Source organism: Sinocyclocheilus rhinocerous, unplaced genomic scaffold (assembly GCF_001515625.1).
Source record: "Sinocyclocheilus rhinocerous isolate Xijiao unplaced genomic scaffold, SAMN03320098_v1.1 scaffold905, whole genome shotgun sequence".
NCBI classification, from domain to species: Eukaryota; Metazoa; Chordata; class Actinopteri; order Cypriniformes; family Cyprinidae; genus Sinocyclocheilus; species Sinocyclocheilus rhinocerous.
In genome coordinates, this window is record NW_015659390.1 from 842,757 (window position 1) to 867,766 (window position 25,010).

At 38.3% G+C, this 25,010-nt stretch overlaps 1 protein-coding gene across 1 annotated transcript in view; it reads right to left on the bottom strand.

Annotated features, from left to right (window-relative positions):
- plxna2 (plexin A2) overlaps positions 1-9,097 on the bottom strand; it is a 221,255-nt gene extending 212,158 nt beyond the window's left edge. Inside the window, exon 1 of the mRNA XM_016532441.1 lies at positions 8,686-9,097. The gene's annotated coding sequence lies outside the window, so the exon portion shown is untranslated. The remainder of the gene's footprint in view (positions 1-8,685) is intronic.
- Positions 9,098-25,010: the final 15,913 nt, after the last annotated feature.

Genomic DNA, 25,010 nt, shown 5'->3' on the forward strand with positions numbered 1-25,010 from the left:
TTGACCAACCCTGGCATCTGCCTATCAACTGATCAAACACCTCAGCAACCCACTAGCAACCACACAGAACACCCTAGCAACTGTTTGATGTCATAGGAACATCCTAGCAACCACAAAATCAACATGAAATGGCACTCAACCCATTATGCGTCACTGATGCATACAAAATGCCATATTACAGTATAGAGTACAATAAAACAGGATAACCAATGAGAAAAAAAAACAGGACAGGATTTGGTTTTATTTATCAGGAATGGTTTATCTATCAGGAATTTTTTTACAAAGAAAGACAGTAAAAAGCTGTTTATTACCTTATAATGTACAGTATAAAACGGAATGGATTATGGATTATCTATTACATATATGGTAAATGGATTATCTTTGGATAATTGTATTATAAAATACTATAAAATCTGTGTTTTTTGAAGTGCAAACTACCATATTACTTATGGAGAAAAAAGGCCAAAAGGACATTGCCATAAGATTATATTTTATATAAATACTTTGTTTCTTCTCATTTTTGTTATCAGTAATGTACTTTAGGGTTTTGTGTGTTACATTCTGTTCATGTTCATTACATTATTTTAGGGACTTGTGTCTTTATGAGTACTGACCCTGTCACTTGGTATATAATAAAATTATTTCACTTTTTAAGTTGTAAAATATACAGGAACCAACATGTCATCCTGTAATACCGGAACAATACATTATAATTTTTTACAGTGTAATTTCAGAGGCAGAGCAAATTTCCTTGGAATAACATGCACCAATTAGCAGACAATCAGATCAAGACGGTGTATTAAGAAAGTAAATAGCGTCCATTTTGGTTCATGTTGACTTTAAAGAAGTCTTTTAAAGAAGGCCCCGGGAAATGGCCAACAGCTAGATAACCTGTGATCTGTTGCGCTTACACAAGTCCTGATATCAACAGTTCATAAAAGCTGGACTCAGATCAGTGCAAGAGCACCGCGCTGAGTAAACACCCAGCTGACACCATTACATCACAGTGACAGAGTGTCACAGATTCCACGCTTTCACTTCTTGTGTGGCAGGCATTAAACAGCATTAACCCATAATCCTAAACTGCTACAGATGCAGACTTGAGCCGCTATTCATTCACAGCAGAGAACCAGCCTTAACCCCCCTTCCATTATCCCTCCCTCTCTCTCTCTCTCTCGCCCCGTCCCTCCCCAACCTCCATCGGCAGGGCAGTAGCTTCAGCGCAGTCATATTTAATCAACATCTCGGCGGACAACACAGGGATCTGCCGTCCTCTGTTGAGACTCTCTTTGCTGTCCCACTTGGGATAATTGTCTTAGATACCCTAATTCGACAGTCGCTCCTCTTAAATGCTCAAGAAAAGAAGCGTGGTTGACCTACATTGCTGTTGATCTGTGAATTATACATGATGTCAACATTTGATTATTTATTTCCTGTAGTGTAATTCAAAAGACGAGCGCTTACGTTCGTAATTGTGCTGCCTCAAACATGGAAAGCTGAAACGTTGTTAAGGTTTGACACGGCAGGAGTCACGCTATGACATCTCTGTTGTACATTAGCAAGCCAAAAAAGATACAGAAACTGTTAACATGCTACAAGATTTTTATGTACGACACACAAACAAATGATTCATTTGACAGGAGAGCCGACAAACTGAGAAAGGAAAACAGTGATTGTTCATTGTTATCATGATTCCGTACATGCTCAAACTTCCCCCAAAGGTCAGATTTGTGGTCTAATCTAATCAATTGCTAGTGCACCCAGTGACCTTGATGTTTTGAAATGACTCGATATTTTCCAGTTTCATTGTGACTATCGCCTTTGAAGTACAAGCTATCAAACAAGATAGCTAACTGCTATAGAGAGGTAACCCGTAAGCATCCATCAAATATCCATAATGAAGATAAAAAGGAACACTAAAAAGTTGAGGAACAAATGGAACACTGCCCATAATGGGTGTTTAAATTCTGTGGAAATCCACAGTGCTTTCTGTGTGGGCCTTATCAATGTTTCTTCTCTATGTGAAGTAAACATTTGAAGTAACTAGCAAGAACTCAAGGAACCTTTCAATTCAATGTGGCTGCTAGTGCTACCCAAGCCAAAGATTTCAAACAGAATGCTGAGCATAAGGGAGAACTTCTCAGTCCAGAATACTTTTCCCACTCCGAGTCGCTCCTTCGGTATGACCCTCTGTTCTCGTTCTAAGTATGGATACTTCTTGTTTTCAAAGGAGCGTGTCCAATACTCCTGGCACCAGCCGGGCCTTCTGTGAATGTGCTTGCACAAACCAGTTATGATCATGGGTACACAAAGATGGCATGTGTCATATTTTTAACTTTGGAAGTTGAGAGTTTCATCAACTTTCATCATCACTTTCAGTTTGTTTTGCTCTGTGCTGTGGAAAGTGTTTATCTTCTTGAGTTCCCTTCTCTCCTGCCTCTGTCTCTCTCTCTCTCTCTCTTTCAGAGGAGCCCTGTTTGCTATCAGGCTCAGGAATGAATTTGGGAGGCTTATCGGAGCTCTTTTCCCAGCTGAGGCGGAGAGGATGTGTTAAGGCGTCTGCCCCCTGACAGGAAAGAGGAGCTATCTCTCCTGATAAGGCCATGGCTGACTTGAGAATTGTAACAAAGCAGACAGCATGGATGCAGGTGGGTACACGTCAGCATACGTGCATAAGCCCGCAGCCAACAATCCCAGACAGGTAAAAAGGAGGTTAAAAGCAATTATATTCCCACAACAAAGGAATTATTCCCACCAGTGCACCACTGAGAGGCTGGGGAAAGGTGTGATTTGAATCCGCACTGCTCTTGAATCAAGCAACAACAACAAAAAGAGAATTAGAAAGAACATCAATGCAACACTGAAAATGACAACTTCAGAGTAAATGACAAAACCAAGGACTACAGCTTCCAGTCAACAGGGGGCAGTGTGCATATCCACAGCACATGAACCTTGGGTAACCCTTGTCTACCTGCCCATGACCTTTATTTCTTTCTTCTGAGGGACATAAAAAATGTCTCAGCATTTTCAATTGGTTTGGACCCCATTGACTTTCATTCTATATACAGAAACAGCTCTGCAGCGGAAAAAAATGTGTAACTTTGGAACAACGTAAGGAAGAAAAAATGATTCTTGGTAATTACACGGCCAGTGACCATTCCAATAAACAAGACAAATAAGCAATTATTCCAACAATGATAGGAAGAAGTTCTATCACACACAAATTACAGATTGTAAAAAAAAAAAAGGCGGCTACAAGGGGAGAGAAGGAGAAGGGGAGTGCTGGGCTTAACTGGAGAACTCTTGCCTCTTATGACCAGGCACACGGCAACATGTGTCTTGCTCTCTCGATCGCTCTCTCTCCCACTCCACACACACACAAAGTCTTTTCTCTGACTCAAAGTCTCAAGAGGCAAAACTCCATCATGAAGACCAGATAAAACTTAGCACAGACATGGCCCAAACATCCAAAAAGCCCCAGCCATCCCAAACCAAAGCATCTCACAAAATAACAACTTTCCATAAAGCCACCCTCACCCCGTTACCCTCAAAAAGTTCTCTCTCCAAACAGCATGCATTATCAGCTCACTCATTGAAAGGCAGCTGAGGGTCTGAGTTTGTATTCGAGAGATGGGAGGCAATTGATTTTTGTTTCTGTGTTTTGAGTTGCTCATACGAAAGCACTACTTCAGATAGTCGAAAGCAAAAATGGTCTCAACAAGCTACTAGTAGCAATACCAGTATTTCAGATGATCAAAGTGCAAAAAAAAACAGAGTACAACAAGTGCCTTAAGAATAGTTCACCCAAAAAATGAAAATTCTATCATCATTTATTCACCCTCGTATTGTTCCAATTCTGAGTAAAACAAAAGCTGTTATTTCTGAATAATATCCCAGTGCTTGTATTGGCCATTAAATGAAAGTTAAGAGTCCCCATTGTTTTAGTCCCCACAGAAACAAAGTAATACAGGTTTGGAATGACTCAAAGATGAATCATTTTGGAGTGAAAACACCCCTTTTTGCTTAGGGAGAGTGCCATAGACAACAGATCTTTCGGAGAATGTGTTCCCATTCTTAAAAAAATGTTGCATAAAACTGGCAGCGTTCGCAGAATCTCCGGCACCTGTGCGTGATTGACTCGTCGGATTCTCTTGCCCACACTCTGGAGCTGTAAATGCGGCAACACCCACGATCTTAAGAATAGTTCACCCAAAAAATGAAAATTCTATCATCATTTATTCACCCTCGTATTGTTCCAATTCTGAGTAAAACAAAAGCTGTTATTTCTGAATAATATCCCAGTGCTTGTATTGGCCATTAAATGAAAGTTAAGAGTCCCCATTGTTTTAGTCCCCACAGAAACAAAGTAATACAGGTTTGGAATGACTCAAAGATTAATCATTTTGGAGTGAAAACACCCCTTTTTGCTTAGGGAGAGTGCCATAGACAACAGATCTTTCGGAGAACATGTGTTCCCATTCTTAAAAAAATGTTGCATAAAACTGGCAGCGTTCGCAGAATCTCCGGCACCTGTGCGTGATTGACTCGTCGGATTCTCTTGCCCACACTCTGGAGCTGTAAATGCGTCAACACCCACGATTCTCTGTGACCAATCTGGACACTGGCACCTTCCAAGTGAGAGTCTGTCCACCAACTGTTCAAGGGTAATTAGCTGCAGCAGAAAACACAGGCCTAATTACAGTGTAGCCGAACGTCAGGTCACAGTATCAACCCCATGCATAATCCACCAATGCTGAAGACAAATTATCTCACCAGGTTGTTTACATCCTGATAAAAGATGTACGGAGATAGACAGAGAAGCCAGGCTGGTCTATTGGGTAGACCAGTGCACACCATTTTCTACGTATACTGAATCTGCATCCTGCTTCCAAATGTCAATGTCACAGGATAATTGTAATCGGCACTACATCTGGCTCCACTTTGTTCTCTTGGACACATTTACACGTACACCTAAAACACGCTTTAAGCAAGCAAGAGTGGTCAAGAGTGATAGCGATCTTTGTTGTGACAGTTGGACAGTAGAGAGCCCTAGATAAACAGCCGAGCGGCAACGCTGCAAAAGAGAATGCAAGATCAATGCGTGAAAGCAAATAAACATTGGATGCACACACTAATACATGAGACTAGCATAGAGGAAGCAGATGAACTCTCTCGACAAGAGCCCATCCTGCAGGGCATAAGTGTGCGAGAGTCTGTCTGTGTGCATGAGCGGTAGGGGGACGGTGGAATGGCTTACATTGCAAACATAGCCCTCTGAACGCATTTGTACCATTCACTCATTAAGAAATAGGTCAAGGATTCCGCTTGCATGCATCGCGACTTGTCAAAATCTCTTAAGCTAAACGGGGCAAGCCCCTATGCCACCATGAGAGAAGAAAAGAGGGGGTTCTCTAGAGGTGTAGTGCACGCTGGTGACACAGCATGCAACTAAAACGAGCACAGGCTTATGTATGACACACCAACCTCAAATGCCCCTCTGTCTCTGGTTAAACCACTCTAGAACCCTGGGTAGGTTCAGACATTGTGGTTTGTTGCTGCAATATATTTATCAATAGGTGGCGCTACTGAGCTACATGGTCCTACTCGAAGGTTGCTGGGGCGGGTTGTTTGCGACTATCCACCAAGCATTCATCCCAGTGTTCAGTCAAAGCCAGAGACAGAGGAGGAGCTCTTCTGCAAACACTAGATGACTGGTGGACAATGGGAGAGATGAGTGATGAGATAGCACATACTTTAGGATCTTTACATTGCCGTTTTCACAGCTGCAGAGTCTCCTCTGAACGGACTGATAAGGTAATCTCGCTGACCACAAAATCCGAGCCAAAAAGATACAAGCATGTATCCAAATTGGCCCCTAAACTAACACACTCGAGCATAGCATTTAACTGGGACAAGGAGGATAAGCACTCAGCATGGGTCTCTTGTGGCCACCCCATTCAGATTTGACCTTCCCTCAAACGTATACATCTATCTGAGAGCCAACGGCTATAGAGAGAGGAAGAAACCCCCTTTAAGCACATAATACCCTCCAATTACCTTTCAGGAAAGGCTTAATGCACCTGACTGACATAATCAAATCAATAGCATGCGACCCTACGTAAGAATGCTAGAGGCTTTTTGACAATCAGGATGAACATGCAAATCCAACTTAGGAAGCTCACGCTGTGAGGAAGGGAAAAGACGGCCCTTTATTCACTTTACGACTCCGATCAAACCGCATGGAGCTGGCGAGGTAAGGGAAATGAGGTAGCAGGTAAAGTTGATGGGTGTGCACGCAGTGGAGACTTGTCCTCTCGGCTTTGTGTAGTTAACCTTATTGATTAAAGAGCCTGTGATCTAGAGATGCTCTACGGCTTTTTCTGTCTCTCAGCGCCTCATCAAAGAGAACAAACTACAAAGCCACATAGTGAGCAGAATGTAACGTACAAAATGTAATCATACTCTGCCATACATAGGAGAGACAAACCTACATAAGTGACATTTAATGCTTTCAGATGAGTAATGTTTAAACCATTGGCGTACGGGACGCTATGTGGGGGGCCCTTAATGGCATTATAGAAAGGTTAAATATGCCAATAAAAACATTTTAAATCGGCATAGAGTCAGCATAAATGACACTAGAATCATAATCACAGGAAAAATGTATCAAAACATTGCATGCCTGACCAAATACACAATGCATGCTGATTAACATGAAGGAGCAGCACTGAAAAAGTAAAAAATGTACAGTCTTTTTGAAAAAATGACTAAAATGGCAAAAGTAACATAACTTGTGCATGACATCACGGGAGCCCAAGGCTTGAGGAAAGCCACTTAAATGTGAAATATAAAGTGAGATATAATGACTTTATGGGGTTACAACTGAATTGGCCAATCAGGCAGCCAAATATGAAGTCCCACCTAAAGGGTCATAAAACAAAAGCTGAGTGAAGAGTGATTTACTTACATCAAATAGAAAACACAGAAACGTTTTTACTAATACCATAGAAATGCAGAACTATAGAAAACTAATATTCATCATCTTTGTCTTTGCAGGTGTCTCATGACAACTTTTCAGGGCAAACAGACAAAAGTGTTATTTGATGAAATGTAAAAGGTTATACGCCAAGAATTTTTTTTTTTTGAAATTCAGCTTTTTAAAGCTGATTTTCTGCCTAATATTTTGGTATAGTTATCCAACCGTCAGCTCTAAGAACGATCTTTTAAACAAAACACTTTTGTAATTGTATTCGTGATATGTACATCTATAAAGTGTTGATAATGACCGTTCTTATGTTTAGTCGACGTACCGTCCGATACTGATCTTAAAGGAACGCGCTCGAGCAGCCTACTGTTGCTATGGTTACATCCTCTGGCGAACGCAATTTCTGTGAGCGTCTATTTAACGCACTGACGAACTTGTAACCTAACTTTTGGGGTTAGTAAAAGGTTACTTGCAAACGCAGTCGAAACATAGACAAATACAAACTTTTAAGACGTCCCTCTAAACTTCGTTAAATTTCGTTGTTCTCCACTAGCAACGCGCTCTTTCAGTTCGTGAATGAACCGTTTTCACCCTGCAGACACACCGTCTCAGGTCAAACCGTTTCGCTTCAAGACGGGAGATAAAAACGATGATGTGAAGAGGTCACGCTCGAGATGAATTCACCTCATCTTCCTCACTGAAAGCGCCGTTTGATTGTGTTAGACCGATTAATATCCCTGTCCTTCATAACAGATGTCAGTGATTCTCATGTAAATGCTGGCCGCTTTTCTACTTAAAGATACATTTATTTTCTTTAGAGACGATGTCAGAGCCGTGTGTGAGGGGAAATGAAGATTTGTGAGTGCATCTGCTGTCCTAGTCCAGATGAACGGAGCCGAGTTTGAGGTAAAAGAGCTGAATTATGACCACTCGGCAACAGCCAGTTTCACATTCTGAACGTGTATCAATTTCTATGACAGTCCCACAAAACTGAATATATGACGGGGTTAGTCGTCCACTGAAGTCAGAGTCTATTTAAACGGACAGTGAAGATTCAGTAGACGAGAATTCAAGCAGATAAGATCGCGAAGTGAAGAGCATGAGGCATTAACTTTAAATTAGCGTAAATTACATCGAGGAAATAAGGTTAATGGATTATGAACGCGCGTATACAGGAGGAAGATTCATGACCAGCATTCTTATTTGCATGTTTTCTTGCTTACACGAGAGTAATTTACAAACATTTTAATTTCATTTCCTATTCTGATCTCTTATTTTGTGTGGGGAAAATACAAGGAACGCAAAATCAAAATTCTGTCAAACTAATATAGATGCACAATCATTAGGCTACCGCTTACGGCTTGCCTATTAAATTAAAAAGTTGAAACGCGACATTGAGGATCAGGTTATCCTGTTTCTAAAGTGAATACTATGTTTGGACTGGTCAGCATCAGCAGCAGCAAATATTTCTACATTAAACAAAACCACCTATTTAAATCCCATTATCCTAATCAAACTGCTCGTAAAGCACAACTTCTTTGCGATTCATTAGCAATTTCATCCCGATAACATGAATGGTCTGATTTCTCAATGCTTTGCTCTAGCACACCGCACGGAACACATTAGTATTCGTGGCCACATCTCGCACGTAAAGCATCTCAGGGCTGAAATGAATTCATGAAGCACGTTTGTCCACTCACCTACAATCCAGAAGAAAGCTGAGGATGGTATTTAATGTTCAGTTTAAAGATGTCTCGGCGTTCAGCTAAGTTTTGACAGATAGATCCACATCCGAACGAACGCCGAAGCCTCAAAGGTAGCACCTTCAAAAAAAAAAACAATTCTCACAATTCCTCGAAGATTTCTTGCATGCAAGAAGACGATGAATGAACGGTCTCCGCGCGGCTTCAGGTAACTGATCTATGCAGCAAAATTCAACGCTTCGTCTGTCGATGCCGGAGGATGGTCATTCACAAGCGCATATGCCAAGTGCACGGCACATTCCCCCAGTCCTCTGATACTGACAGCGGCTTGACATCACGCCTTTTCATCAGCAGCTCTCCGTTAGACCGTCATGCACGCGCTCATTGCTCTTCTGTGAAGGTTTTACGCGAGACTAGCACAGGCATCGAAGCCCAGCAGCGTTACAGTAGCAGCGCGTTTAAACCCAGCCCCCTGTGCTAGCACTCACTTACAGCCGGCTCTATTTGCATGTCGCATGTTTTAACTGTTTCATGCACTCAACGATGGTCATTTTACAAATGCACGACTTTTGCAGGCTACATTTGAATATTTAGGTTTTGAATAATTAAATAACATTGCAACTGTGCTCCCTGAATAGCGCAATGCATGTCTCAGGAGTCTGTGTAGACAATATCTAGCACTAAAATATTTTTAATCTAATCTTTAATATATCTAGCTGCAACTGCACTAATGAGATTAATTATTTAATCAAAAAAGTTGTTCATGATAAACATTTGCATTTGTGTGCAATCACTTTTTGTAGCTACTGCAAAAATAGTGCAAATGTCAAAGAAGAATTCTGTGGCTCAATTACTTGAGCCATACAGATGACATACAGATAGATTTTCCTAATAAAGCATTAAAGCATGTTCAAAAACAACATGGATTAAAAATCTTAGGATAAGATGTTTTTTGAAGTTCGTGTGATTAGCTATGACCTTTCTATGCAAATAAATACCTTTTTTTTGTGCAGTGAATACGAGACTCCCTCACAAAATGTAAAATCCATTTACAAGTAAATCTGTTTTTATTGTCCCTTATTTTACAACCAACTGCAAGTGTGAGGGAAGTGCTAGTCCAGTAGTAATTTTGCTAGACAGTGCCATCTTTGGACAGAAGTATGCAATTACCTCATCTAAACCTAATCAACAGAGACTTTGTAGCCTTTCAAACAGGGTATAATTTCATTTTATTGGAACAATTATCGGTCCACAAAATATTATTACCTTTCAAAGTAATGAAAAAATGATGCTGAGTATTAAATAAACAATTATTTAAAAATGTAATATTACACAATATTGTATTTCTTATTAAAATAACATAAATGTATTAAATCTCTTAATGAATTTTAAAGTAAACCGTCAGAATCTGCATTTTTCTTCCTAGAATAAAAAAAGAGGAGTTTAACATTATATAAACTTACACACAACTTTCTCCATCTTTGAAAAAACAACTGTGATAGGTACAGTAACAATCTTTAGTATGGCCTTTTGCAGTTTTGCACAAAAAAGTATACTGCCATGCTGAATTTTACATGGATGTTTGTTTAGTCACAATGATCATGCTTGTCCTTTAATTTGTGGATTATTTCTGTTAAAAAAATAATTTCAACAGAATGCTATAATTAAAATTATATTTCTAAGTAAAAGAACTATATATTATTCACAAATCACTGTTAGCTATTCCTGTCTGTGCTGATGCTCATTTCAGATACAGTGTGAATGAGGAGAACATTTCATTCAGATAGGCGCTCTATGAGCCAAATTTTGCTTCATAATGATCAGTGCTGCTGCTTTCCATAAAGAAACCTGCATCTATATATAATCACAAGTTTTCCTTGAGCATTTCCTTACAGAGGAATTTAAAGCTGAAACTTGTGTTTCATCGAATATGAAATATTTTCCAGCATCACAGAGCCATATAAACCCGACAAATGATATTTGGCTGTCATAGAGGATTAGTGGGCCATTAATAGCCTCTTTCAACCGTAAACGAGATATTGCATCATCAATTCCTTTTTACAGGCTACATCAATCTTTACCTCATTCTTTTTAGTTTATGGAGGGAAAAAATATTCTCAGACCTGACAGCAGGGAAAGTTGCTGGAGGTAATAGAATAACCACAGCGAGACGCTGCAGAATTTTGTCACATCTCCCAGCTGCACATCTGTCTCCGAATCTTTTAAAGTGGCATTCTACAATCGATAGTTTGATCGGGCCGCTCAAACAGAAATGGATTACACATTGGCCTGTCTTCTGCATCTTTGTACTTAAAAGGGAACATTGCGGGAGCACTTATTCCATGATCCATCAATAATTTAGAGTGGGAAAAGAACTGGTGGCAGCCATCAAAAGTATTGCAAAACTGCCAGAGGAGAAGAGCGCATCTACTAAGTCTTGTGTAAGTATAGCCTACTAAAATCTGTGTGTACTCTTAAGAGAAGCAGGGTCAATATCTGGAGGGCGTCCATATTGAAGTTCCACTACACTTACTCTCAAATGCATCTTAGTCATCCACTGGTAATCAAATATAGGTTTTTTTCAATACATTATTCACTGTTCTGTTGAGAATAAGTAGTATGTTTAAATAAAAGGGAATTGGATTTGAATTGCAAAGATAAAGCTCAATCCAGTTAGGCTGAGCTGAACTCTCATCTGCATAAAATGAGAAAAACATTGTTTTATCTGTATGCCATTAGTGGTGCCAAAAAGTTCTGTAGAAACTTTACTATACAAATCTTTTATTTATCAATGCATTTATCTGCCGGAGCCATTGTTTGGTGGTTAGTGCACAATATCTCTCTCTCTCTCTCTTGGCATAATTATATGGATTCTCTCAACTAATGACAAATAAATAAATAATTGGGTCTGTAAATGGGTCTGTAAACATGGTATTTAAACACGCACCAGTATCAGGCCAGATTCTCTCACATTCCTGAGGCTGCAATTACTCAAGCTCAAGCCGTTGAAAAGGAAACATTTGACTTTAGTCATTTGAAGTCAGCAGTGACAGATGTGTGTGAATGGAGACTGCAGCTGTGTACCGGAGAACACATGTCCCGTGTTAAAACCACTGCGCCGCTTGACTCAAGGTTGAGCTCAAGTGCCAGCCTTGGAACGAATGCTATAATTGGTACAATCCATGAAACATTATCCCTGTCTGACCTTGGCCATGGACGTACAATCTGAGCCTAATTACTGATGATTGCTGGACTCCGAGGGGCAGTGAACGCGCCCAAACTGGGTCCAACTTCCAGATGGTGAAAAAGTGAAATGGATCTGAAATATTACAGAAGACTCACTTCAGATATGTCAATTATGTTTGCTAGAGATCATTAGGGTAATGACAAGTGGAAGTAATTCAAAAAAGATCAATGCTTATTATTAATATCAGTCACTTCTCATTTCATCTGCTGTGTAACAAAATCATCTGATCATAAAAAAACATACATTTCCAGATTCTCACTAAATGCAAATATTTACTACATAAACATTACCTTAAAAGTTCAGGGTCAGTAATTTTGTTTTGTTTTTTAAGAAATTATTTTATTTCACACGAATGCATTAAATTGATCAAATGTGACAGTACAGACAACTGTAATGTTGCAAAATATTTCTATTTCAAATAAATGCTTTCCATTCATCAAAGAATCTGGAAAAAAATCTATTTTTTTAAAGCAACACAAGTGTTTTCAATTTTAATAATAAGAAAAATGTTTCTTAAAGGGGTCATATGATGCTTTTTTAAAGATCATTATTTTGTGTATTTGGTGTAACAGAATATGTTGACATGCTTTAATGTTCAAAAAACACATTATTTTTCAAATACTGTACATTATTGTAGGTCCTCTATGCCCCGCCTCTCTCAAACGCTTCGTTTTCTACAAAGTCCCTCCTTCCGACAAGCGCAGTCTGCTCTGATTGGCCAGCTGACCCAGTGCATTGTGATTGGCCGAACACCGCAAGCACTCGTCGGAAATGTAACGCCCCTTACCATAATCGCGAGCTTCATCTTTCAAAATAAATGTAAAGACAGAGCCCGAAAGGGGAACAGAGTCGCGTGACAGACACAGTGATGAAGCTGGTATGTGTTTGCAGTACACAAGCCACGGTTAAGACAGCTGACTCTGTGATGTGACGCTGTCTCTCTCTCTCTCTCTCTCTCTCTCTCACACACACACACACACGATGCGCAACACTCCGCATTTGAACAGTCAATAGCAAATACTTAAACTAATAACAAAACAGTAGCTGATTCAGAAGCGCCATATTGTCATAGCAAAGTCAGAATTACCTCCTCTCCTAGGTTCACGAAACGGTCTTCCATAAAATGCATTGCTGTTCTGTTGTAAGTGATCCAAATAAAGTGCTTTTGCTTTCGCACTTAAACACACAGCGTCTCCCTGACATGGCTGCTTCAACACTAACTGCGGTTACTGAAACCACGCCTTCTTTCTTTGCGTGCACATTTGGGCGCATTATGCTAATATTTCCACATAGTGAGGTAGATATGTGGGGGCGTGTTAGAACGAGCCGTTTTAGGGGGGCGTGGCAGAGTCTTAACTTTGATAAAGAATATCTCTTTGGTTTTGAGACTTCAGTCTTTGCAACTTCAGGGATCTTATCTATGCAATCAGCTTGTAACACTCCAAAGAGAAAGGAAAACTTGAAATCGCATCATATGACCCCTTTAAGCACCAAAGCATTATATTAGAATAATTTCTGAATGATCATGTGGCACTGAAGACTGAAAATTCAATCTTTGCCATCACAGAAATAAACTACATTTTAAAAATGCATTAAGATAGAACAGTTATTTTAAATTCTAATAATATTTCACAATAATTGATCATATAAATGCAGCCAATGAGATGAAAAAAATGAAAGATGAAAAAAAAAAAACTTCTTCCAAAAACATTAAAAAATAAATATATATTCAAGCTAAAATAATTAACATATTTAAATAGTAAACAATATACATTTTTGAAATTAAATTACACAATTAAATTATCCTATAATCAATACCTTAAATTTAGAAATGTCAATATCAATAACCAATATGGTACGAAAATATTGTGCCTCTTCAGTATTATATTACATAAAGGATAATGACTTTAAGGTTAAAAAAAATTATTATGTGCAACAAATTTACACTAAAGCTCTATTTCTCATTGTGGGTTTCTATACTGATGGATGGTGTTTCCTGCTCTTGATGTTGGTATCTAAATGCTGCTCCTCTACAGCAATGTCCACCGAACCCTCCTTCTATCCTCCCTCTCCACTTTATCCTCTCTGGCCATTTAATCCTATGCGGTGGATGTAAATCGATTAGCCCATAACTCACACACACCTCTCCCGTCAAGGATCTCCATTAAACCCCTGGGATTCTGCCACATGTGTTTGATTTTGTATATGTACGGGCACACAGCGTCACGCCAGCTGCCTGGCTCGACATGCTCAGCGCCACACAGAACAGGCAAACAAAAGTGTGAGTCATTGCTCACTCTGGTGACAGCTTTCCACTGCCATGATGTGCCGCCGCGTCTCATCAGCCGTCCGCAGAGGAGAAAGCTGACAGACAGCGCCCAAAATGAGCCTCCCTCCACCTTAATGTCAGTCTGTGCAATGTATTTGCAATTCAAATGCATTTTCAGGCCAAGGTGAAGAAACTAATTGCAGGAATTAGATGCCATAAAGCAACTAATGTAATGTTTATCCGTCAGAGTGGATGTGGCAAGACAAGAGCATGGGTTTTGGGGGTTAAACAACTGCATTGTATTAAGGAAAGGTGCGATTCCATGCCATGCGCTGAGCCGATTTCGATTTGTCGGGTGATCAGCTCAGTGGGCCAGTCAGACGCAGGGGCGAGTGGGAAGTGTGCTGAGAATAATGCAGGGCGATGGCCCGCTGCAAGACTGCTGCTCATCCGTTTGCGGATCAAAGTGCTCACATGCCGTAATTTTGTAGCGAGCTGAAAGGTTTCAAAGCGGCTCTAGCTTAGACGCTCCTTGGCGTCTCGTCTCCCCCTTCTCTTGAGGCATCTGAAAGCGTCACCAGGGCAAGCGTGACTCCGTCGGCTCAGCGGGAGACCCATTCCTCCTCTCAGCTCAGCCATGGCACTAAGCTCAAACAACACACACCAGCCATAACAACAGCTGATTCTTATACACACATAGAGCACTTTAGAACATTGGCTCAATCTGTGATTATGACTGTGCAATTGATGCGAAAAGTAGTGCCGAGTTTCTGGCCTCTTTTGGAGTAATCACGCTCATACTCGGTCGACACATTTCAGGAGATACTGAGCATTTTCATCTGCATGACATAACAGACGGTTCAACTACAACTCTCATGGGTTTAGGAAATTCTTACGACAAAATGAAGCAGTAAGCCACGAGAGTGTGTGTGAAACTCAGAGTTTAAACCTCTAAAACCTCTGTAATATCGTATGGTAAAATCACTGTAATGCACATTCAATTTACTTATTGCTTTAATACAAAAGTGCCAGCAGCACTGTCTGTGGTGTTTAATTTACAGTGAAATTAATATGAATTAAGCATAAACCAACTAATTAAGCATCCGCCAACTAATATTGTTCAACATCCCAAATGGCAAAATAGCAGCATGGTGCATTAATATAGAATGTGGCATCAGTGTATGTTTAAATAGTAATTTTACACCAGTTTCAAACTCAGCTTTTCCAATGAGAATGAATTGGAACCAGAGTAATTAGGCTTAATAAAATAGTTACAAGAATATATAATGTTTCAAAAGTTTGCAGTAATTAAGGTTTAAAAAAAAAAAAAGAACTTAACACTTATATTCAGCAAGGATGCATCACACTGATAAAAACGCTACAAAAAATGTCTTTATTGATAGAAATTGATAATAAGAAAAGTTTCTTCAGCACCATTTTAGCATTTTAGAGCATAAGAGACACCAAACTTTTGAACTGTAGTTTTTGTATAACTTAAAAGGAATAGTTCACCTCAAAATTAAAAAAAAAAAATCAATCAACGTTTACTCACCTTATGTTGTCCAAACTCATACAACTTCATTTATTTTGTTCATGCTCAAATATTTAAGCTTGGCTCATTAAGATTAGTCATCCAGGAACCAATGGCCTTCACGGTCATTTATTTGAGATTTAAGAGCTTCAGTGACTTTCGGTCTGATCCTTACACATAGCTTATTCTGAAGACAAAAGTCATATAGACTACTTTTATAGTGACTGTTTCATCATTTTTTCCTTCACACTCAAAACAGTGATTAAAACAGTCTTTGTTGCACTGTGCAAATTTCTTCAGATTTTCTCGTTTTGTGTTCTATGGAAGAAATAAAGTCATGCAGGTTTGGAACGACATGAGAGTAAATGACAGAATTTTTCATTTTGGGGTGAACTATCCCTTCATAGATCAGGATTTTCTTTAATTCTGTATGTCATTGTGTCTGGGTGGTATTGGGTTTCTCGATTACACTGTCTCTTTTGACAGAGAAGGCAACTGCCATGTCCTAACACATGCACGCACAAGACTATGATCCGTGTGTGTGGCAAAGTGGCTGGGGCAGAACCTCTGCTCACTGAATGGATCATCTTTGTGTAGCGACAGTTGTTTTTTGTGGTAGCATGGATGCACGGACACACACAGACCTGTCAGAGCAGTCAGTGGCTGCAGGGCTGACATACATTTACTACAAACCTCCCCACACAAACACACACAAGTGTTTGTCCCCCTCTAATGGCCCACTCAAGGAGGAAGCCTGTGGGTAGCTTCATTATATACTACACTAACAACTAGCTTTCTGTTAGTCTTGTCAGTCTGTACAGGTAGAGAGAAAGAATGGGTCTATCTAAAGAATACCTAAAGACATCATGATTTCTCCATTTGTTAAAAAGTATGTTGGAACCTGAATTAAAAGGTTTAAATAGTTCATTCTCATGTTGGTCTAAATTGTATGACTTTCTTTCTTTAACACAAAAGACTATATTTTAAACAATGAGCTGCATGAACAACATATCAAGCAGGGTTTAGGGCTGTCAAGCTTCGAAAATAATTATTTATTTATCTATTTAATAAATCGATACTAAATATTTGTGCATGCTTATTTATGCACTTAGATTATCTTTGCTGTTATGCACCACACACTTATGGTTAATCTTTAAAACACTAAAAAATTAACATTGTTAAACACAAATCTCTTTAAAAAAAACTGCACATTATGTTTTGATGCACATAATGTTTATATATATATATATATATATATATATATATATATATATATATATACATACACAATAATGTAGAATTTTTAATTTGACAGTTAAAAGTGGGTTTGGGTTTTTAAAGTGCAGAGCATTCAATAAGTTGTATAGTCTGGTGGTCCTATATGACACATCTACATTTCTTAATCCATGTTATTTATTTATTTATTTATTTTGGAAACAAGCATTTCCGTTTCCAACAGCTGAACAATCAACACAAGGATAATCCACCAACAATAAAATCTACTGAATCGATTATACTTCTATATCTTACAAACTTATTTTCATTTCCATTAAGTAAAATACTGCGTTAGCCCTGAGTCTGAGAATAAAAGTCTTTATTCTATTAAATACCCATAAATGTAAATTCTGCAATCGTTTAATCACCCTCATTTCCTTCTAAACCTGCATTCCTGACTTTCTTCTAAGGAACACAAAAGAAGATACAGGTATTTTGAAGAAAGCTGGAAACTAAAAAAACATTAGAGCCCATTGATTTCTATTGCATGGACGAAAAAAAAGAAATTTCTTGAAATATGTTTTAATAGTCAGTCAGTCATAAAAGTTTAGAACTACATCTGTAAATTATGACAGAATTTAGGTGAACTGTGCCTTTAAGAGGTGGGAGGAGTTTGAGCTTCATAGACCCTGGTTACTTCTGCTAGAAAAGAGCACCTTGAACATTCTTCAGAATTTCTCCGCCTGTATCAATAAAAGAAAGTCACATGTATTTGCAACAACATGACAGTGAGTAACAGCATGTCAGAAGTTGTATGTCAACTCTTCCTTTAAGTGGATATTTAGCATTGATCAATGTGTTTTGAAGAAACACTTACGTCTACTCAGTCTCCATTCTGCAACTGTCAGGGGCCCGTCTGAACCGTTCACCTCCGCTTCATCATTTCTGAGCCTCTAACTTGTTTCCATGGCTAAATCACCTTTCTCTACCCATCTGATCAGGAATGAAAGACCCTAACGCTCAACAGAGAACAAACATCATGAAAATTCTTCGATGTGATGCCCTCTGGAGACCTTCAGTTACTTCTTCAGAAAACAAAATGCAGTTCTCCGTCTCTGTTGTGTTCTCACAAACACAACAGTCTGTAATTGCCAGCAGGGTGTGAGTTCATGCACGCCTTTGCGTGTGTACGTCGTGATACATATCGCGCTGAAGTGTTTATTATTGTTTTTGCCCTTGCTTGAAGGCGTCTGACTGACAGGGGGTGGAGGGAACTCGCAGCAGCGCCGCATTCTCGCACATCCAAGGCGTGGGAGAGAGTGGCGGGCCTCGTCAGCTAGCGGTGCTAGCAGAAACAACGACGACAACGGAGAGACTGAACCACACAGATGGCCGAGCCTTCAACACAGCGCTGCCATCCGTATCACATAAACATCATCCACACTCCTACCAGGGAAGATCATGATGGAAAAAACAATTAAGCATGCCACTTTTGCAGCAGAGTCACTTACACATTTCAGCGTTTGCGATGACTCATTTTCACAAAAGATTCCTAGGTTTCCAGACAAAAATGAAACATTTAGGAGTCAAATTACTTTTTTACTTGACAAATTAGAGAATTAACTCAACTGTTCAGAAGTACTATAGTTCATCAAGTACATAGCTTATTACTTTAGCTTTTAATAAGTACCAGTAGTCAAACAAACAACTCAGTAAATAGACTATGTATATCACGAACCTTAAAGGGGTCATATGATGCTTTTTTAAAGATCATTATTTTGTGTATTTGGTGTAACAGAATATGTTGACATGCTTTAATGTTCAAAAAACACATTATTTTTCAAATACTGTACATTATTGTAGGTCCTCTATGCCCCGCCTCTCTCAAACACCGTCTGCTCCGGTTTAATTAAGGAAGGCGTCAATATTGCCATATCAATTTGAGCCGGATTCAGACCCAGAGAATATTGGGTCTGAGGATCACGCAGAACCTTTGCACTCACGGATATTGCAAGACATATTAGAGTGGTAACGTTATTGTTGTTTTTTTTGGCTAAATCACGTTTTAGATAGGATGTCAACAACTGCTTAAAAATAACTGCATTTACTATGTACAGATAAGGGCATATGTATTATTTTTATTGTTATTTAATTCTAACATTATAACATGAATTGCAGTGAAACTGTTATACAGTTGAATGTATTTATACCATATTCCAGTTTTTCTCAGGCGGCATATATATGCAAACTCATTCTCTGCCAGCAGGAGGCACTGTTGGGGTGGTAGAGATCAAGGTTTTCCCGGTAACGGCTGTACACAATGCTACGCTCAAAAAAACACTGCTTTATCAGACATTACGTGCAAGATTAAATAAAAATGACATCCAATTATCTGAAGACAGTCAGTTTCCTTCAGAAATACAGTGATATAAAAACACCCGCACTCAATGTATGGGAAACACTGTAGTCTCATAATTGAAGTGTAAATTCTGCAGATTACATCATTGTCCAGTATTGTACTGTCAGCAATTTATTATAAAAACGTAGGGCTGTCACAATGGCTGAAAAACTAAATTCGAATTTTGTACTTAAAAATTATCAAAATTCGAATTATATTCGAATTTAAAAAGCATAAATTCAGTTAGGAAGAAGAAAAGCTTTTGGCTTCTCTTCTGAAGCCACAAGAGGGCGCATCGAGCTAAATATTACTAATGCACGTTTATTCAGTAAGATAACATGACTATCTGTGAAAAAAAGTGCATAATGTTTAAAATAATGTTTATAAACCATATATAATTAAGTTGCTTAAACAACTATAAACAAAGCAGCATCATGTATGTATGTATGTATGCATAGTTTAATACAAAGGGCGGAAAGCCAATCACACAGAGTACATTTTTCATTTAAAAACGATTCAATGGGATGGAGAAAAAAAACGCCATAAAGTCTCGATATATATCGATCGCTTTTTTTTTTTTTAAGTTAAACTTACATTAATTTTACATGGCTTTCTTAACATGCGGCTCTTTTGTGCGAGACGCGAGGGCAACGGTAGATGTCCCTCTAGAAAATGCGCAAAATACGCGTTCTGTGTAAGCGGCTTGGTTTCAGTTTTGACGTAAATAACATCTTCTCCGCATTGATGTTCCCTTTTTTCGCAATATTTTTAATGAACAACGCAGTAGCGCCACATCTAGTGACTTCAACTGGATAGGCTAACAAAAATATTATAATGCAACGACACTTACATCGTCATCGCATCTCGTGCGCCACTGATAAGGCTGTCTGATGCACACCTAAAATTCGAATGCAAAAACGTTGTGTGTGGATTGGAAATGTGGATTTTTATTTTAAATTCAACGAATATTAAAAATTCAAAAAAAATTTTGGCAGCCCTACTCCCCACCCCCCAACCATTTGAATTTCCATAGGCGGGAATTATTTTAATGACATTCTAATGGGCCGCTTTGTGATATCACAAAGCCCGGAAAACAAACGCTGTTGTCCAAACGAGCCGTTCGTTGTAGTTCTTGAAAAGGGATTTTTAAAAAACGAAATATCTCCCTTTGGAGTGGACTTTGAGATTTGTAAGTTTGAAGATCTTTTTATGCCCAAACATACACACTACACACTGACTAAAATTCAAAAAGTGAAAAAGCATAATAGGACCACTTTAAATAAAAGTAGCCTAATAGCTGTCGGTTCATTTTGAATCGCAAATAACTGATCAAGGACTGGGGGTTCACTAAGAAAATCAGTTGTGTGAACTCATTACTCATTTTGTTTTGTTTTATGTATACTGTGTATATGTTTGTTGTCTACTCTGTATTGTGTCATGTTGGTAATACTAAATGTTGAATTATTGCAAGACCTGTAAATAAATGCAATTTCACTCTCCCACACTGAAAAAAAAAATGTTGCAGAAACCGTTTTCACTCAAAAATCGCTACATTTCACGCAAAAACAGCAAGTAACACATTAAAATAAACATGGAATTTAAAAAGCAGAAAGACTGAAATGGTAATTTCTTGTCAAATACTCTAAAAACATAATTTTTCTGTCTAGGTTGAACTTGAACTTTAATGACTCATTCAAACAGATTAAAAAAGATGAATCTTTTTATTGACTCGGTTCATAAGAGTAATTTTTCATGAATCAGATGTGATGACTCTTGCTGTGTTCATTGTTTACAGCATGAAACCATGGCACACACAGGACAATGTTTGACAAAACTGCATTTGAGTGCACAAAAATCTTTAAATAACTAGATTGCCGCGAATTTTCATTTTCTGTCACATTTAAGTCTGCATCCTGCAATGGCACACAAACATGCCTACATACACACAGTCATATATTCAAAGATATGATCTCTAAAGACGATAGATAAACTTGCCTCACCAAGTCTGATAAACACGCAACACAAGCGCTTGCAAAAATTACATGCACGATAAATTGTCCTCCATTTTAATAAGATGCTTATCAGAACGTAAGTCTCTGGGAAATGACGTTGTGTTTGCCTGGCTCTCTCATTGTCGTGGATTTTGATAATGTATTTGATTTTAATTAGATGTATTTCCACACCCTGCTATGCTAAACACCTCTCAATGTAGCGGCGTCTAGCGTAGCGGGCGGAAACAGGCATGGGCACGTCCCAGCGATTCTGCACGGCTCCGGCCAAATCAGACGCACGGCTATTAAGCAGAACCACAACGCTTAATAGGGTAATCTCCTGTTGATTTTGTCATTATGTCCCCCACAATCAGAAATGAGGCGTAGTGTGCATACTAATAAACTACTTTGCATATTAGCGAGGAGTTGTGAATTTCTGCCATGTTCAAAAGGCTCTTTTTAAAATATATTCCTCTATAAAAAATAACTTCACATCAGTGACACACAGGTTACATCTGAAACATCTCTAGAAGGACACAAAGTCATCCCTTGACTGGTACTTTTTCTGCTAAGTCACTTAAAAAAGCATCTGCCGACAACATGAATGTAAATGTACATGACATCCAGGCCTTCCTCTACAAACATTGCCATCTTGTTGTTTTGCCTGGGGTTCAGTTGTTGATTTCCATTTCCCAGATGGACTAACTGAAGAACAAAATTTGTTTTCTTGGAAGCTTAGAAGAAAGAAGAAAACATGCAGAGCATGCAGACACAGTCTTGACATCTCTCTGCTAAAGATATAAAGAAGTGTGTGTGTGGGGGGGGGGGACTCTTTCAGGGATAATTCTGCAAAAAAAAAAAAAAAAACTTTTGACATCACTCATACTCATTTGTTCAAAACCTTATACTACTGTTCAAAGTTTGGTCTGTATGATTTTTTATAATGTTTTTGAAAGCAGTCTTGTTTTCCAAGGCTGAATTAAAAATGCATAAAAAGTATATATATATTTTTTAATATTGTGAAATATTATAATAATAATGGTTTTCTATTTTAACATTTTAAAACATACTTTATTTCGGTGATGGCAAAGCTAAATTTTGTTATTATAGCCTAAATGCTACTTAGTATTTTTGTGGCAACATGATACGTGTTTTTCCAAAAATATTTGATAAATAGAAAGTAAAAAAAAAAAAAAACAGTATTTATTTTAAATGGAAATCTTTTGTAATATTATTAATAACTTTACTTTCAATTTTGATCAATTAAATGTGTCCCTACTGAATAAAAGTATTCATTTCTATATTGCAAAATTTTATTTTAGATATTTATATAATTTATTTAAATGAGATTTTATTTTATATCATATTGGCCAGTAACAGATATTTAATTGCACATGTTAATTTAAATTAACTCAGTGAGCATTAAATGATGGCAAAGGTAATGTTTAAAAACACTCATCTTAAAAACTAATCTTAAGTGAATCTCAAAATGAATACATTTTTATAGTTCTGACAAAAGCTCTAGCATCAATTGGTTTGATATTGTTATTTAATGCAATGACATTCATACATTTTAAGTGTTTAAATACTTTTTTTTTTAGGATAAAATACTCAAGAAATAAAAATGCACATTATAATGTTTTAATGCCAAAATTTACTTGTAGCATTCAAAAAGCAACTGACTTTGGTTTTATTTATTTTTACAAAATTGGTACAATTCAGCCAGAATCATTTCTACACACAAGTCATATGGAAATGAAGGGTTAGACTTAGAACTGTAACCGAGCATCTATTAACTGTACAATATGGTGTTCATGTCAAGATAAGTTCAAACCTCATCATCTTCCTATAATTTCCTGTCTGTGTACCATCTACTATCAAAAAAGTGGCAAAAAAAAAACCAAGTGGCACTGAGCTCAATTAATCTTAAATAAATCCATCTCTCATGAGCGGAGCCAAAGGACACCAGACACACCCCATCACAAATTCATCCCATTACCTTTTCGTTAAACCCCCAAAAATGCCAACAGACATGAATTACTCATTTCATCTGGCTAATATCCCCCACCAAGGGATGCGGAACGCACAAAGGACGAGACAATTGCGTTCAGCATTACGTGTCACTGCTCTCCATCGCCAGGGGAACAGATGGAGTGATGCAGAGAACGAGAGTGAAACTGATGAAGGTTTACTCGCTCACGCCATCTCCCAAGACAGGGATTTAGACCTCTCGTCCGCCCGTCCCGAAGACACCACAGACAGCTGCTGATACTTTAATCCCACCTGGCCTTTCACTCCCGACCCGGACCAAAGCCTATGCAGATAGGAGAATGTAAATGGAGGGTGGAGGGATAAAGAAAGGAAGGATGGCGGGGATCAGGATGTGACAGAGTCATTAGAGCCGGCCTCATCCTTCACGGTGCCGGAGAGGTAGATGATAAGGACATGGGTCACGGTTGGACATGTGACAGGAAGAATGTCAGAGGGCCTTGCAGGAATCTAAACAGCAAGGAAATGTGGCACATTGTGACCTCTTGGCGACAAGATGGGATTTATTTGCCGAAAAAAAAAACAATATTTGCATAGTATTACTAGTACTACTGATTTAAACATTAAACCAAGACTGTGAAATAATATTATGGCTGCATAATTTGAACATTTAACAGTAAGTCACAATTAACAGCGCATGAAAATCGTTGCATTAAAACATTAAATTACATTTATTTTAAGGAATGAATGCACACTACTTAGGATCTCAAAAAGAAGTTTGATCGTTTTTTTTAAGTGATTAAAAAATAGATAGTACTGGTCAAAAATAGTAGCGTTTAATATAGACACTTTCTGGTTGTCAAACTAAAAGTGTTGTCACATAGACTTTCATTCACCGAAAGCCCATTCATCCACATGCAAGCACACTCAAACTGTATGACATTCATACAATTTTAAGTGTTTAAATACTTTTTTGAGGCCAATCATGTATAATAAATTTGCAAGAAATAAAGATGTGATGTGTTATATTAATTGTTTAAAGGGATAGTCTAAAAAAGAAATGCAAAGAAAACAAAAATAACAACTTTATTCAACAATTTCTTCTCTTCCGTGTCAGTCTTCAATGTGCGTTCATGAGAGTACCACGATGCATGCGTGTGGTGCTGATAACGCAGTAACCGGCGTAGAACGTCCATCTCTCTTAGTTCATGATCTGTATATTCTAGTTCAAATAAGTAAGGCAGGGCAAAAAATAGTCATCCTCTCTGTCAAAATCTTCAGACATGTTTATTAAGACTGTTGTATGCACAGCGAGCGTCTTCCTCTGCTTGTAAACAAGGCATAGCACATCGGGGTTCTACATCAGAATGCCGGCTCCTGCGTCAGCAGCATCATTCGCACGCAGTGTGGTACTCTCGTGAACACGCGTCGAAGACTGAGATAGAAGAGAAGAAATTGTTGGATAAAGTCATTATTTTTGTTTTCTTTGCGCACAAAAAGTATTCTCGTAGCTTCATAAAATTAAGGTTGGGGGAAAATTAAAGACTATTTTAAAGATGTCCTTACTACCTTTCTGGGCCTTGAACATGGTAGTTCTGTTGCCGTCTATTCAGGGACAGAAAGCTCTCGGATTTCAATATCGTAATTTGTGTTCTGAAGATGAACGAAGGACTTACAAGTTT